The sequence below is a fragment of the Nomascus leucogenys genome, chromosome 5 (genome assembly GCF_006542625.1).
Source record: "Nomascus leucogenys isolate Asia chromosome 5, Asia_NLE_v1, whole genome shotgun sequence".
NCBI lineage: Eukaryota > Metazoa > Chordata > Mammalia > Primates > Hylobatidae > Nomascus > Nomascus leucogenys.
Window position 1 is genome coordinate 74,314,055 of NC_044385.1, and position 14,000 is coordinate 74,328,054.

Consider the following 14,000-nt stretch of genomic DNA (forward strand, 5'->3'; position numbering starts at 1 on the left):
CAGTATCATTATTTTCCATTTTTCCATTTACTTTCAAATACATCCAAACTCATGTTATCTGATTCTGACCCTGGCTAGAATATATGTATATATATGTATGTGTGTGTGCGTGTGTGTGTGTGTGTATATATATATATATATATATTACCATTAAAAGCCATAAGGATGGGTTTACCATTAAATATTTGAGTAAAATCAAAGAGGTTAAAGGAGGTTTCTTGGCACTTGTCAGGGCAGAACAATGGATTCTTTGTCCTTTCAGATTCTCTGTGGCTTGGCCTTTGCCTCTTCTTGGATAACACGTTTCTCTTCGACATGCTGGGCTTCAGCCAGGTCTGGTCCTCAATCCTCCCCATAAGTTATCCCTTTCAGCCAGCCCCAGTCCAGTGGTGAACACAGCGACTCCCTGTCTCAGCAGTTAGCTTTCCAGAAAGTTGCCTGCCCACTTTGTGAATCTAACACCTGATATAAAATTTCTAATTACAAACACCAAATTCTTTCTCCTAGGAGATCTGAAACTGCATGCTCTGCTCTTTGTTTGGACCTTTTATTTTCATTGGAAAGCCCATGCCAAACATTGGGCACATTTCACTCCATCTGATACAGGCTTTTATCTCTTCTCAACTAGAAAAATGCATAATGCTTCATTTTCAGGATAACCAGGCAATCCATTTCCAAGATCTGCTGTATACAATGCTGCTGCCTGGCCAGTATGCTGTGCAAAGTGCCTCAAAGGTATTTCTCAGATTCTGGCAGGACCACTTTGTTGACATTCCTCAACAAAGGCCTTACAATTTCAAAGGCAGTTTAGATAATTTGATTTTAGAAGTGTCAGTGGTTCTTCTTTAAGTCCTTAGACACCAAACCCACAGAGCCCTTAATGTCGAATTTAGATGTGAAGTGGTAGAATTATGGAACACAAACATCATGTGGCAAGTGACCATCTGACAGATGCATATTTAAATCTGTTTGCAAAAATGTCCCCTGTTGGCTTGTTGGCATCCTAAGGTGTTGGTTAATAGACTTTACATCCCCAACACAAGTGAAGAGCCTGGCCCACGTCTATTACCAAGGAAAACGAGGTTGGGAGACATCCAGGGATCACAAAACTCTAATAAATCCTCTTTCTCATTCCACATAATCCTTAGTATACTCACAGTTTCTATTTGGTTTACACCCCTGCAGAAACCTGGGTAAGTTCAGGGTGGCCCCAGGAAACAGGGAGAAAGGAAGACTGCAGGGACTGGCTGTCACTCACTGTCAATGTCAGAGGTCGAAGGAAGGGGGAGGGAGAATCAGGGATCCTGGAGGAGTCTGCAGGGCAGAACAGACTATGCAGCAGCCTCTATCAGGACAGTTGGTGTACAGTTGGAACTGTCTCCTTCTTGCATTTTTCTTAGGAAACTGAATATAATGGCAGAAACCTGAAAAGAGTTCAGATAGAAATCCTGTGTTCAACTCTGAGCACAAGACTTTCTGTTCATTTATTCATTCATTCATTCTGTATATTTATTGAGCAACTATGTTTCTAAGAACTGTTTTAAATTCTGGTGATACAAGAGGACCAGTCAAACAATTCCCTGCCCTCCTAAAGCTTACTTTCTATTGGAGGTGGGGCAGAGTGTTAACAAGTAAATTTACCAGATAATTTTTGTTTATGATAAGTGTTATGAAGAGGTGGGAACCACATTACATAGGGGGGCCAGAGAAGGCCTCTTCGAGGAGGGTGATGCTATGGCTAAGAACCAAGAGATGGGGCTGGGCGCAACGGCTCACGCCTATAATCCCAGCATTTTCGGAGGCCGAGATGGGTGGGTCACCTGAGGTCAGGAGTTCAAGACCAGCCTGGCCAATATGGTGAACCCCATCTCTACTAAAAATACAAAAAAATTAGCTGGGCATGGTGGTGTGCGCCCATAGTCCCAGCTACTCGGGAGGCTGAGGTAGGAGAATCGCTTGAACCCAGGAGGCGGAGGTTGCAGTGAGCCGAGATAGCACCACTGCACTCCAGCCTGTGCAACAGAGTGATGACTCCATCTCAAAAGAAAAAAAAAAAAAGAGCTAAGAGATGAAAAGGAGAACATAACTGTGTGACCACTGAGGGAAGAGGTCCAGGTAGAGCGAACAGCAAGTACAAAGGCCCCGAGCCAGGGAGGCTTGGGGGAGGTGTTTGAGGAAATGAGTCTGAATTAGGTTTCTGTCTGCTAATGCAGGAACCCAAGCCTTTAAAACCACCTTAGTCTACTGTCCTCATACTTATTTATTAATATACTGTGGTAAGTGAGAAGACAGGTGAGCACAGGTTCTGTGGGTTTACAAAGAGCATTTAGATCAAACTGGAGGTTCAAAATATGACATCTAAGCTCAGATATAAAGGATGAGTCATAGTTATGCAGGGGATTTCAGTAAGTGCAAAATTTTAGGTGTACAGTAGGCCCCCTTCATCCATGAGGGATATGTTCCAAGACCCCTAGTAGATGTCTGATAGTACCAAACCCTCTATAGACTATGTTTTTTTGATCTGATAACAGAGATGTCTACCAAGTGAGTGACTCATAGGTGGGTAGTGTTTACAGCATGGATCCCCTGGACAAAGGCAAGATTCACATCCCAGGCAGGCTGGAGTGGGAAGGTGCAAGATTTCAATATGATACTCAGAATGACATGCAATTCAAGTTTACATATTGTTTATTTCTGGAATTTTCTGTTTAATGTTTTCGGACCTCAACTGACTGCTGGTAACTGAAACTGTGGAAAGTGAAACTATCTAAAAGGGGACTACAGTATTTGGGAGAAGTTGGAATATCAGAAAAAGTGAGGGGTAGGAAATAGCAGAATAAAAGGCTGGAATGTTAAAAAGAAGCCATGAGGCTGGGCATGGTGGCTCATGCCTATAGTTCCAGCACTTTGGGAAGCTGAAGCAGGAGGATTGCTTGAGGCCAGGGATTTGAGACCAGCCTGGGCAACATAGCAAGACCTCATCTCTACAAGAAACTAAAAATAAATAAATAAATAAATATATATATAAATAAATAATAAGGAGAAGCCAGGTCATGAACGGCATTTTTTATCTCCAAGATCAAAACCCTAGACTTGGTTTTATAAGTCACCGAAAGATTTTTAAGCAAGGGAGTGACAGAACCACATGGTGACTAGGTTAAAGGGGAATGAGGAAAGACAAGAGGAAGGAAATCAGTGGATATGTTACAACAATCCAAGAAAGTAATAACGTGGGTCTGGCTCAAACAGTGGGGAATAAAAAGGAATAGACAATTTGAGAAATATTTAGTAGATAAAATAAGAATTGGCTGATTGAATTGGGAGGACAGGGAGTGTGTCTGAGGCGGTGGGGGAAGAGTTAAATGGTTAGATTAGATCATGGAGACTGGAGGCAGTGTCACTAGTTTAGGTGAATAATATAAAAGAAGGAATAGGTTTTGAGGGAAATGGAGAATTCAGCTTTGGGCTCATGGCACTTGAAGAACATAGCCTGTAGTCCAGTTTATAGAGAGAAAGAAAACTGCAAATTGCTATTACCAGCACGACTCTCCTTTTTTTGCAGAAGAAATTCATAGGTAAGGCCATGAAAGGTGAGAGTGTCGGGGTTCCTTTTATTTGGTGCCTGATAGAGACCAGGTGCTCCTGGTGGGAGCAGCCAATCGAAAGTACTTAATAGGGAATCTATTGAGGTCAGGAGTTCAAGACCAGCCTAGGCAACATAGTAAAATCCAGTATCTACAAAAAAAAAAAAATTTGTTTTAATTAGCAAGGGGTGGTGGAACATGCCTGTAGTCCTAGCTACTTGGGAGGCTGAAGCAGGAGAATTGCTCGAGCCCAGGAGTTCGAAGCTGCCATGAGCTATGATTGCACCACTGCACTTTAGCCTGGGCGACAGAGTGAGACTCTGTCTCTTATTTTATTTTATTTTATTTTATTTTTTTGAGATGGAGTCTCGCTGTTGTTGCCCAGGCTGGAGTACAGAGGCACGATCTCGGCTCACTGCAACCTCCGCCTCCCGGGTTCAACGAAAGAGTACTTAATAGGACCCACCTCTTATACCCAGGATTTGCCTGGGAATAATTAAGAAACATGTTTCTTAACATATACACATGTTTAGGTGTATGCTTATGATGAGGGCAACAAATGTCCAATCAAGGTAGGAAGATAAAGCTAAGGTCTATATAACAAATGTCCACTAATGCAATAGTTAATTCCAGACAAGGAGATAGGACTGTGGGTGGCACAAGAAGAGGAGCTTTGATTTACAAGGTCAAATCATTGGGAAGCATAGCCATCTTTCAGATGCTGGGAAAGTTTCCAAACAATGGCTTACAGCCAAGAATAAGCTTCATGTGTTGGGGGCAGGGGGTGTGAATCAGGACCCAGGGGCACCCTGGGTGGGTGGAGGGATGGGAGTGGGACGCAGGGTGGGGCTGCAACCTAGAAAGGAGTTCAAACTCAGCAAGGCAGACAAAGGGTGATGTGGCAAAGATTGTGTCAGTAAGATAGTTACTTCCTGAGCACTTACATAAATTAAAGTCATTAAAATTAATTTTACTCTGTGATTTTTTTTTACACTCCTAGTGAAAAAGATGATACCTGGCAAATTTTCCCAAGAGTGTCTCTGTACTTCTTTGGATAATTGATATCCAAGGCAGATGAGATTCAGGAGAGACTTTTATCCAACATAGACAAAAACAGCCTTGCCTTTTGCTTTCACATTTGAGGATTAAAGGACTTCGATTATTTGAGGGGGCTTAGTAAGTGTTGATTGCAATGACTTAGAAAATCCTTTCAGTGTTAAATGATGATGCAGCGTAAGCTTTCTTGAAGAGTGAATTTAACTTTTACTGCTCTAAAGGCAGGTAATACAGAGGATGTGAACAAAGAAACAGACCTGCTTTGGCCACTGAGGAGTCTGAAGTAAATGGCATGACCTCTTTCACCTGCAGTTTTCTAGTCTGTAAAATGGGGATTGTAATTTTTTCATTGATTCAACAAATATTTTATGAGCATCTCCTGGCACATCTCCTATGTGACAGGTACTGTTCTACCCAGTTCATAAAGTTATCTTGCGAATTACATGAAATAGCATAAGTGAAAATGCTTAGCATAGTTTCTAGACTCCATCAGATGCTGATTGTATTAGTTTTCTATCCAAGAAGCTTTTCAACTGGAAAAAGATGGATGTTGAATGTTGGAGCCATTATTGGGTCAGGCCAACAATGGCGAAGACACTCAGAGTGTTTGTTGTAAATATCAGGGTGTCTTGCACAGGGGAAGAAATGACTAAATTGGGGATCCAAGAATGAAAAGACTTTTAATTTAATGATTTTCTTTTTTTTTTTTTTTGAGACAGAGTTTCACTCTTGTCTTCCAGGCTGGAGTGCAATGGCACAATCTCTGCTCACTGCGGCCTCCGCCTCCTGGGTTCAAGCGATTCTCCTGCCTCAGCCTCCCACGTAGCCGGGATCATAGGTGCCTGCCACCATGCCAGGCTAATTTTTTGTATTTTTAGTAGAGACGGGCTTTCACCACGTTGGCCAGGCTGGTCTCAAACTTTTGACCTCAGGTGATCTGCCTGCCTCGGCCTACCAAAGTGCTGGGATTACAGGCATAAGCCACTGCGCCTGGCCCAATGACATATTTTTGAAATAGTAGGATGAAGGGCAAAATGTTGACCTGGGGAAAGTAGAGCAAGTGTCAGTCAAAATTATTCTGGGAAGTCTGCAGATGTTGCCATGAAGAAGCAGGGGTGATCCAAGTTAAGACTCATCAGAAACATGAATGTCCCACTGAGTCTAGAATATCAAGAAAGAACTCCAAGATAGTTTGCTTCATCAACATGTTCAGAGTCAAGGTACGTGACAAAATAATTGTTTTTCTGAAGCACTTTTAACAGTGAACATTGCAACATGCCCACTGAACCCTGGAAAGTTAATTTGTAGTTCGAAGAATTGACCAGATAAGGACCCTGATACTTCGGATATTAACATTTGCCAGTGCTCTAAGTAGTTCATTTTAAAAAGGAAAGGAAGAAAAGCTGACTTAAGCTACAAACATGTTTTCTCCCAGTATCGCTGATATATTACCTTTGCTTCTGAAGTGGGTTGGTTCATTAGCAAAGGGTGCAGCATTTTCCACTTCCCTTTCACAAATTGAACTTTAGCCCAGACTCTGAAGAGTCTATGGAGGTTGGTCAGTAGTCACAGTGGAATAGGATATGCCTTACCCTCAAAGAGAGACGTGGAAGGTCAAGGTCATTTGCAGGTGCCTCCCTCAGTGCTCGGAAATGGTATACATTTCTTATAACAATATGTGATACTGTAATTACCTATTTATTTTTCAATCTTTTCCAATAGACTATAAGCTCTTCAAGTGCAGAGACTGTGTATTATTAATCACTGTAAGTCCAAATGCTTAAAAAGCCACTAACAGGAAGGGCTCAGTAAATGCTTTATACAAAGTGAATGGATCAATGTACAGAGGGATTGATGGATGAATGGATGGATGGTTGGATGGATGGATGATTGAATGAATGGATGAATGGACAAATGGTTGGTTGGTTGGATGGATGGATGAATCCTGGATTCCTGCCATTGAAGAAAAACCATCACAACAATAAAGAAAATGGTGCTCAAGTGAAGGGTGGACAAGATAGATAAGATTGACTTGGGCCCAGAAGAGTCACTAAGGGGGCATATAATCCTAGAATCATTGGGAAGAAGGAAACTTGGATGAATTTTTGCCATTGTTTCTTCTAATCCATCCTCCCAAGAGTCTGGTCTGTACCTCCAGTAGAGAAAACTGCTACTGGGTAAACAAGGTTATCTTTGTGGGACTGAAGAACAAATAAGAGCTCCAAGACTTACTGAGAAGGACAGAAGGCCTGTCTACCTTATTCCTGTCCATGGAGTAGAAACCCTGAGAGGCAAGGGCTCCATCTGCCTGAGGGAGACAGAGTTATACGTTTCTCGGGCCACTGAACAGTCATCATGACAACAGTCCCGGAATAACCACTTCCCATAAGGGATGGACTATGGGGGAGTGAGGAGTGAAGGAGCTTTGGGAGTGCAGTCAACAAAAGCTTGTTTGCAGACCTCAGTGAGCTCCAGGGGACTGCATTTGGTAGCTAGAGATTTGGTAGGGTCACCAGCAATGAGGCACCAGCAGTATAAACTCTTTTGCTCCCAGGAAATCTCAAGCTAGAGACTGATATGATTGAATAATAAGAGAACAGCAATCCATCAACCTCTCCGAGACACAGAGAAACTGCCCCTAGTGAAGATTTCTGCAAACCTATAGGCAATGAGGTGAGGGCAACCTCCAGGGATAGCTCATTGGTCTCCCAAGCAGCCAGGAGCTGAAAAAACTGGCGAGGGGTGGGTGGTGCCGGGGGAGAGTTGAGGGACCGCAGTTCCCCTCCCTGAGCTATGCTGACCCAAGGGCCTTTGGGAGGAGGTTGTGCCACAGGACTGGCCATCAGAGAAGGAAGTCATTGCCATTCTACTAGCAAGTGAAGCTTGGGAATATAAGCAGGCTCTCAACTAGCTGCATGGAAAACAGCCCCAGGGTTCACCTGCAGGGTGCCCCCCTCCCCAGTACATGATTAACATGGACACCTAAAAATCCAAGCTTATAATTTATACATTTGTCAAGGTGGGGTATGTTGGAGAAGAGGAGCCAAGCTTACTGTATAAAAGGAATGCTTCATTTCGCAGAATGGTATTTCACTGCAGTTGCCTCTCACAGGTAGCAGAGCATGGTGTTTAAAAGCATAGGTTTTGGAGCCAAATGCCAGGGTTACAATCATGGCTAAATTCCTTCTGTTCTGAGACCTTGAGCAAGTTTCCTCACCTCTCTAAGTCTCTGCCTCCTCATCTGTGAAAGGGGATAATTAGAGCACCCACCTCACAGAATTGTTAAGAGGACTAATTCAATTAATCCAATTAAGTGCTGGTATATAAAAACTCAATAAATATAGCATACATATAAAATAAGATTTGAGTTATTAAATTTGAATCATATACATTTGGCCAAGCATTCACAAATTTCCTGTGTAATTGCGAGTGGAGTAGTAGTTTGTCATGAGGTGGTGATTGGTGCAGAGGAACTGGGACACCAACCAAAAATATACACTGTGATACATTTTTTTCCCCTAAGATACTCAAAGATTTCTTGTTTTTGCTTTTTTCTTTTTTTGTTTTTTGGAACAGAGTCTTGCTCTTGTCACCCAGGCTGGAGTGCAATGGCACGATCTCAGCTCACTGCCACCTCCACCTTCTGGGTTCAAGCAATTCTACTGCCTCAGCCTCCTGAGTAGCTGGGATTATAGAAGCCCGCCACCACGCCTGGCTAATTTTTGTATTTTTACTAGTGACGGGGTTTCGCCATGTTGTCCAGGCTGGTCTTGAACTGCTGACCTCGTGATCTGCCTGCCTCAGCCTCCCAAAGTGCTGAGATCACAGATGTGAACCACCACACCCAGTCTGTTTTTGGTTTTTGTTTTGAGACAGAGTCACTGTCACCCAAACTGGAGAGCAGTGGTGCAATCTCAGCTTACTGCAACCTCTGCCTCCGAGGTTCAAGCAATTCTCCTGCCTCAGCCTCCCAAGTAGCTGGGATTACAGGTGCATGCCACCATGTCCAGCTAAGTTTTGTATTTTTAATAGAGACAGGGGTTTGCCATGTTGGCCAGGCTGGTCTCGAACTCCTGACCTCAAGTGATCTGCCCGCCTCGGCCTCCCAAAGTGCTGAGATTACAGGTGTGAGCCACCGTGCCCGGCCGGATACTCAAAGATTTCTTGTCAACCCCCTGAAGTTTTTATGGAACATAGTTTGGAAACCATTCCATTACTGGGCCAAAAAACAAAGCTATATATCCTATGGTGATTATAGTGAGGTTAAGTCCTTTACATCTGGCCTACTCATGCTAAAATAACCACTGGCAACTTATAAAGCTGGCTCCACTGAGAGAATTCCTTCTAACATTTTGGTGACTAGGCAAACAGATATGATCCTGATCTTTTTTGAAGGGTGTATGATTGACACTGCCAAGGAAAACAGTTAATAGGAGACACTAACTTCAAAGAAATAAAACCTGTTATTTTGGGGGGTACTATGAGTAGATAAAGGAGCTTTAAAACATATAATATAATGTTGGTGAGGTAATGAATAAAAATTTATTTATAAAATATAACATTTCTTCATATAAAAATGTAACTAATGGGGCTTTAATAAAGAACATTTAAAAAGACAGAGTAATGAGCTAGTCAGAAAACAAAGACTAAGAGGTCAACAACCACTTCAAGCTTTCCCTGAGCTATAAGAAAAACTGCCTGGTGTTTCTGATGAATCAAGTTATTTATGACATTTAAAACGGTAATATGAGCTATGATCTCTATTTCTGTTGAAAAATAAAGAAATAAAAAGTCTTTAAAAGGTAGACTGTCATTCATGGATGACTGGAAGTTACATCTGAGAATCGCTGCCTTTTAAGCCTTGTAGTTTTAAAATATTACCTCTGGGTGGTACAGTTTAGGAACAGGCCCTGGGAGAAGGTAATCTCAGGCCTTTGAATTCTTTCTATCCTATCTACCCTCCCACATAGCTCACTTAGGGTTGAGAGTTGAGTTTCATGTATTTAATTACATGCACCTGGAGGCAGGACACAATGACCCACGCTATGATCAAATGGTAATACTACAAGAGTCACTCATTAAAAAGGCTAAGCATATGTGAGTTTAGCTTTTTCCGAATAAAGACTAATAAAGTGAATATTTTATATATTTAATCATAGTCTATTATGACACCGACAGGCAAAGAGACATAATTGGTAAGCAATCACATATGTAGCTGGTGTTACTCTCATACATGAAAATTATACTTTTACAGCTCCGATCTTCTCACTTTTGGTCCACACAACAGGATCGTAAAAAAGCAAAGTTGCAGTGAGGACAACCTAGGTCAAAAGTTGCCAGGAGAGCAGAGGATTCATGAAAATAGACCCCATGCTTCTGTTGATTGGAGGGAGGTCTTGGTTGAGAGTGAGAGGAAAAAAGACCAGATACTAAGAATGAGTAAAAGGAACGTTGTTCCTGTTGAGCCAGGAAGGAACAGGATAGGGATGGAGAAGGGGAATTTAAAAAAGGCAGGGGGTGGGCAGTTCTGGTCAGGTAGGTAGACCTGTGCTTTTGCAGAAGAGGAACCTTAAGCAGGTTTCTTTCGAATATCTTCAAGGGTAACTGAATTTTTTGTTGTTTTTGTCTCCCACTTTCCCTTATCCCCTCAAAACATTTGTGGTACCCGAAATTCCTTAAACAGGGAGTAAAGTTTTTCATTACGCAATTAGAGACAAAGATTGACCACAAGCAAATCAGCTGGCAGAGGTGACATGAAACTTTGCTCACTAAATGTTAATGGCTGATAGTGGATTATTGGCTATTTTGATAGGAAGAGGAAGTAAGAGAACGGGAGGCCCTGGGATGAGGTGGTTTTCCAGAGAAGGAAAGGAAGCATATTAAATGATAACAAAAGAAACAGCTCACAGTTATTGAGTATTTATGTGCCAGGCTCTGTTCCAAGTGCTTTACGTGAATTAACTCGTTCAATTTCGCAGCACCCTGCCTGAGGTAGGTACTATTACTAATCCCATTTCACGGATAAGGAAACAAAGTCATGGAGTGGTTTGGTAACTTGCCCAAGGACAGAGCAGAATGGCCAAGAATTGAATTCTGGCATTTCTAGCCCAAGAGTCCACACTTTTGGCCACAGAGTGAAAGAAAATTGTCTCAGAGAAAAGACGACCCAGGAGACAAACTTCTCTACATAGACAATGTTGCTGAAAGTCAGCCTGTTCACTTCTGAGTATCAGGGATAAGGAGGAGAGGTGTTTTATGGTGTGCAGCATTGAGTATCTGCTACTTAAAGGAACATTGGTGCTGGAATGGTTACTATGCTCAGTCTTATGGACCTTTTTGATACATTCTTGGTCTTACATGTGCACCGCTCAACTGCCTGAATTAGTGATCCTGTGGCAGTTGTTTAAACCCTCTGTGCCTCTGAGTCCACATTTGGAAACTGGGTTATTTCCACTTGTCAGCTCCCTGACTCAGAGGAATGCAGGGAGGGCTAATGGGCTGATCTATGCTAAGTGCTCTGGGCCATAAACCAGGACTAACTGAACTTTCAGAGAACACTATGACTTGACAGTGCTATTTAAATTGACAGAAGTGGTAGAATATTCTCCTAACAGCTTCTTTACATGTCTTGCTTCAGCTGCCTGATTGCCCTTTAGGACAACAGCAGTCGGTCCACTGCGGCTGAATTCCTTGCTAGACTTACACTGTGTTGCTCCAACAGAGGACGACTGTCTGGTAGACTCGGGAGATGCCCATGTTGTCTGGGACTGTTCAAATTATTCAGAGATAAGAATTCCTAATTCAAATTAAAGAGCTTCAAGCCAGGACTTTGAAAGTAACTGCTTATCAAAAAAAGATGAAAAGAACTGGTCCCGCTCCAAGGAAACTTTTAACCTAATAGCAAATATACCTTAGCATTTAATTCAAATGATAGTGTCCTAATTGACACCATCAAGAGCAGAACCAGTTGCAAAGTTTCTTTAAAAAGTAATGATTTGGCCGGGCCCGGTGGCTCACGCCTGTAACCCAGCACATTGGGAGGTCGAGGTAGGAGGATCACGAGGTCAGGAGTTCGAGACCAGCCTGACCAACATGGTGAAACCCCGTCTCTACTAAAAATACAAAAATTAGTCGGGCATGGTGGCGTGCGCCTGTAATCGCAGCTATTCAGGAGACTGAGGCAGGAGAATCGCTTGAACCCGGGAGGCAGAGGTTGCAGTGAGCCAAAATTGTGCCACTGAACTCCAGCCTGGGAAAAAAAATAAAAATAAAAAAAAGTAATGATTTACAAAGAGATGTGGAAGAAAGGATGCCTGAGACAAAGGGAAGAGGGAGAGAAGCAGTCTCAGCTGTAGCTGTGATTAAGGACCAGTGGACACATAAGGATAAAGCCACTTTTTTAAAAAGGAAAAATGTGTCTAATTAGTCCACCCTCTCACTGTCTAATGGATTTTCCCTCCCATGTGTTTAAGCATAAGAATACGCCACCTATGACTTCAAAAAAAACAAACACACTAAAAGCAGAAGGGTGATCACACTATTTTGAACAGATGCAATTATTCAACTCAATAATTTATCCTTGAATTCATGTCTTCTCCAGCACAGAATCCTATCCTATCCTATCCTATCGTCAGGCTTCCTCAGACCTGAGAAAGGAAGCAATCTTTGTGAGCTAATAAATAAACACGGCCAGTAGGAACCAAGGTGGATGTTCAGGATTAGAAATAGGGCAGATGAAAATAGTTTATAAAAAAAGAGTTTGAGAGAGGGGGAGGGAAACTGAATAACTAACCAAAAGCAGTAGGTGGTCAACACCATACAGTATGAAGGAACCACGAATCCAAAACAAGGAAAACAAAAGACAGATTTTCAGAGTGCTGCCGTGACTCACACAATTTCAAATAAAAGCTATGGTGAGTTTTAGCAAAATTTGGATATAAGAGATTTGGTTTTCAGATCCTAAGTCTCCTTTTTTGGCAGTGTTTTCTCCTATCTGCGGTCTCTTCTCTTTAAGCACCAGAGGCCCCATCTATTCCTCACCAAAGAGAAAATACTGATGTAGACTCTTGGTGTGTAAGGCAAGACATAATCTTCCAAGAGTATCTGAAAGCTTCACCTTTATGTGGAAGGAATTTTCAGGTAAAAAGCTGGTGTGGAATTATACGAACCTTCCTGGTGTCCCTTCTCTCAAACCTCCCTAGAGGCACTTTATACTTTTACTCTCTCTTCCTTGGTCCCATTTATAACAGTGGTTATCTGGTTTACAGGCACATCTTCACCCTGTCTTTGACTGGATTGAAAGAGGTTCCTTTCTCTAAAAAACAGCAGAATTCATGTAAGGAAGAGGCTGTTTACGTGAAATCGTGCTATGATATTTTGCTATGTCCAATCTATGATAAGGTCTTTGAAGGCCTATTACTGAGATGTGAAGTGTAAGGAAGACCAGCAGTCATTGAAAATTGCATTTCACGTAGAAATGTGCATCGCATTTGCTGAGAACATGAGTGCCAGGGCTGGTGCTCTGAGCATGCCGGCGCTTGTTTACATGGAGCTGAAGGATGGCTTCCTCACTCGAACTCCAAGGGCTGCCCCACCCTGCACTGGACTCAATGGAAGGAAGGGCGGGGTTGGCACACAAAGTTTTGACAACGCTCCAGTTCTTTGCACCCCAAATATTTACTGAAACAGTTGGGTAATTCTTTAGGGAGACCAGGCCTAACACTATAAAAGGTGGCAAAGAGCCAGGAGGAGAAAAAAATGCTCCCATTTGGTAAGGTTGTGTTTATTTTTGCCCGTAATAAATGCAGAAACAACAATACAGAAATACAGAAATTGTCCAACACACACCCTTTTCAAACTGATCACACATTTGAAAATTTAGCTTCAGGGAAACCAGCCACTGCAGCTTCCATTCAGGCATTCCTGGTCCTGCAGGCAGCTGTTTCCTCTGCTTGGAATAGTGTCTCTTCTTACTGAAGCCCACCTTTCTTCTGATTCCTCTGCAGCCTTCTCCACATCTCACTGCCTGTATTAAGCCTCTCCCAGTTGTCCCAGCCCACAGTAATGTCTCTGTTCTTGGGCCTCCTACAGCACTCACTTGGCAAGTGTGGTGGCATTTATCTGCTTGTCCACTCAGCTCCTCTCCCCACCACTGGACCTTACAAGGAATAGTCAACCTTCACTACATAGGCCTACAAACAATGACAAGTTATTATAGTATAGTGGTTTAGGTGCGCCATTGTCAAGTTCATGTTTGTGTGATTTGTAAACTCAAATGAAGAAGTTGGGCCAGGCGTGAATGCTCAGGCCTGTAATCCCAGCACTTTGGGAGGCTGAGGTGGGTGGATCACATGAGGTCAG

The 14,000-nt window shown here is 42.6% G+C and overlaps 1 protein-coding gene across 1 annotated transcript in view; it reads right to left on the minus strand.

The window, feature by feature from the left end:
- MED4 (mediator complex subunit 4) overlaps positions 1-14,000 on the minus strand; it is a 57,333-nt gene that overhangs the window by 33,947 nt on the left and 9,386 nt on the right. The gene's annotated exons all lie outside the window — the stretch shown is intronic.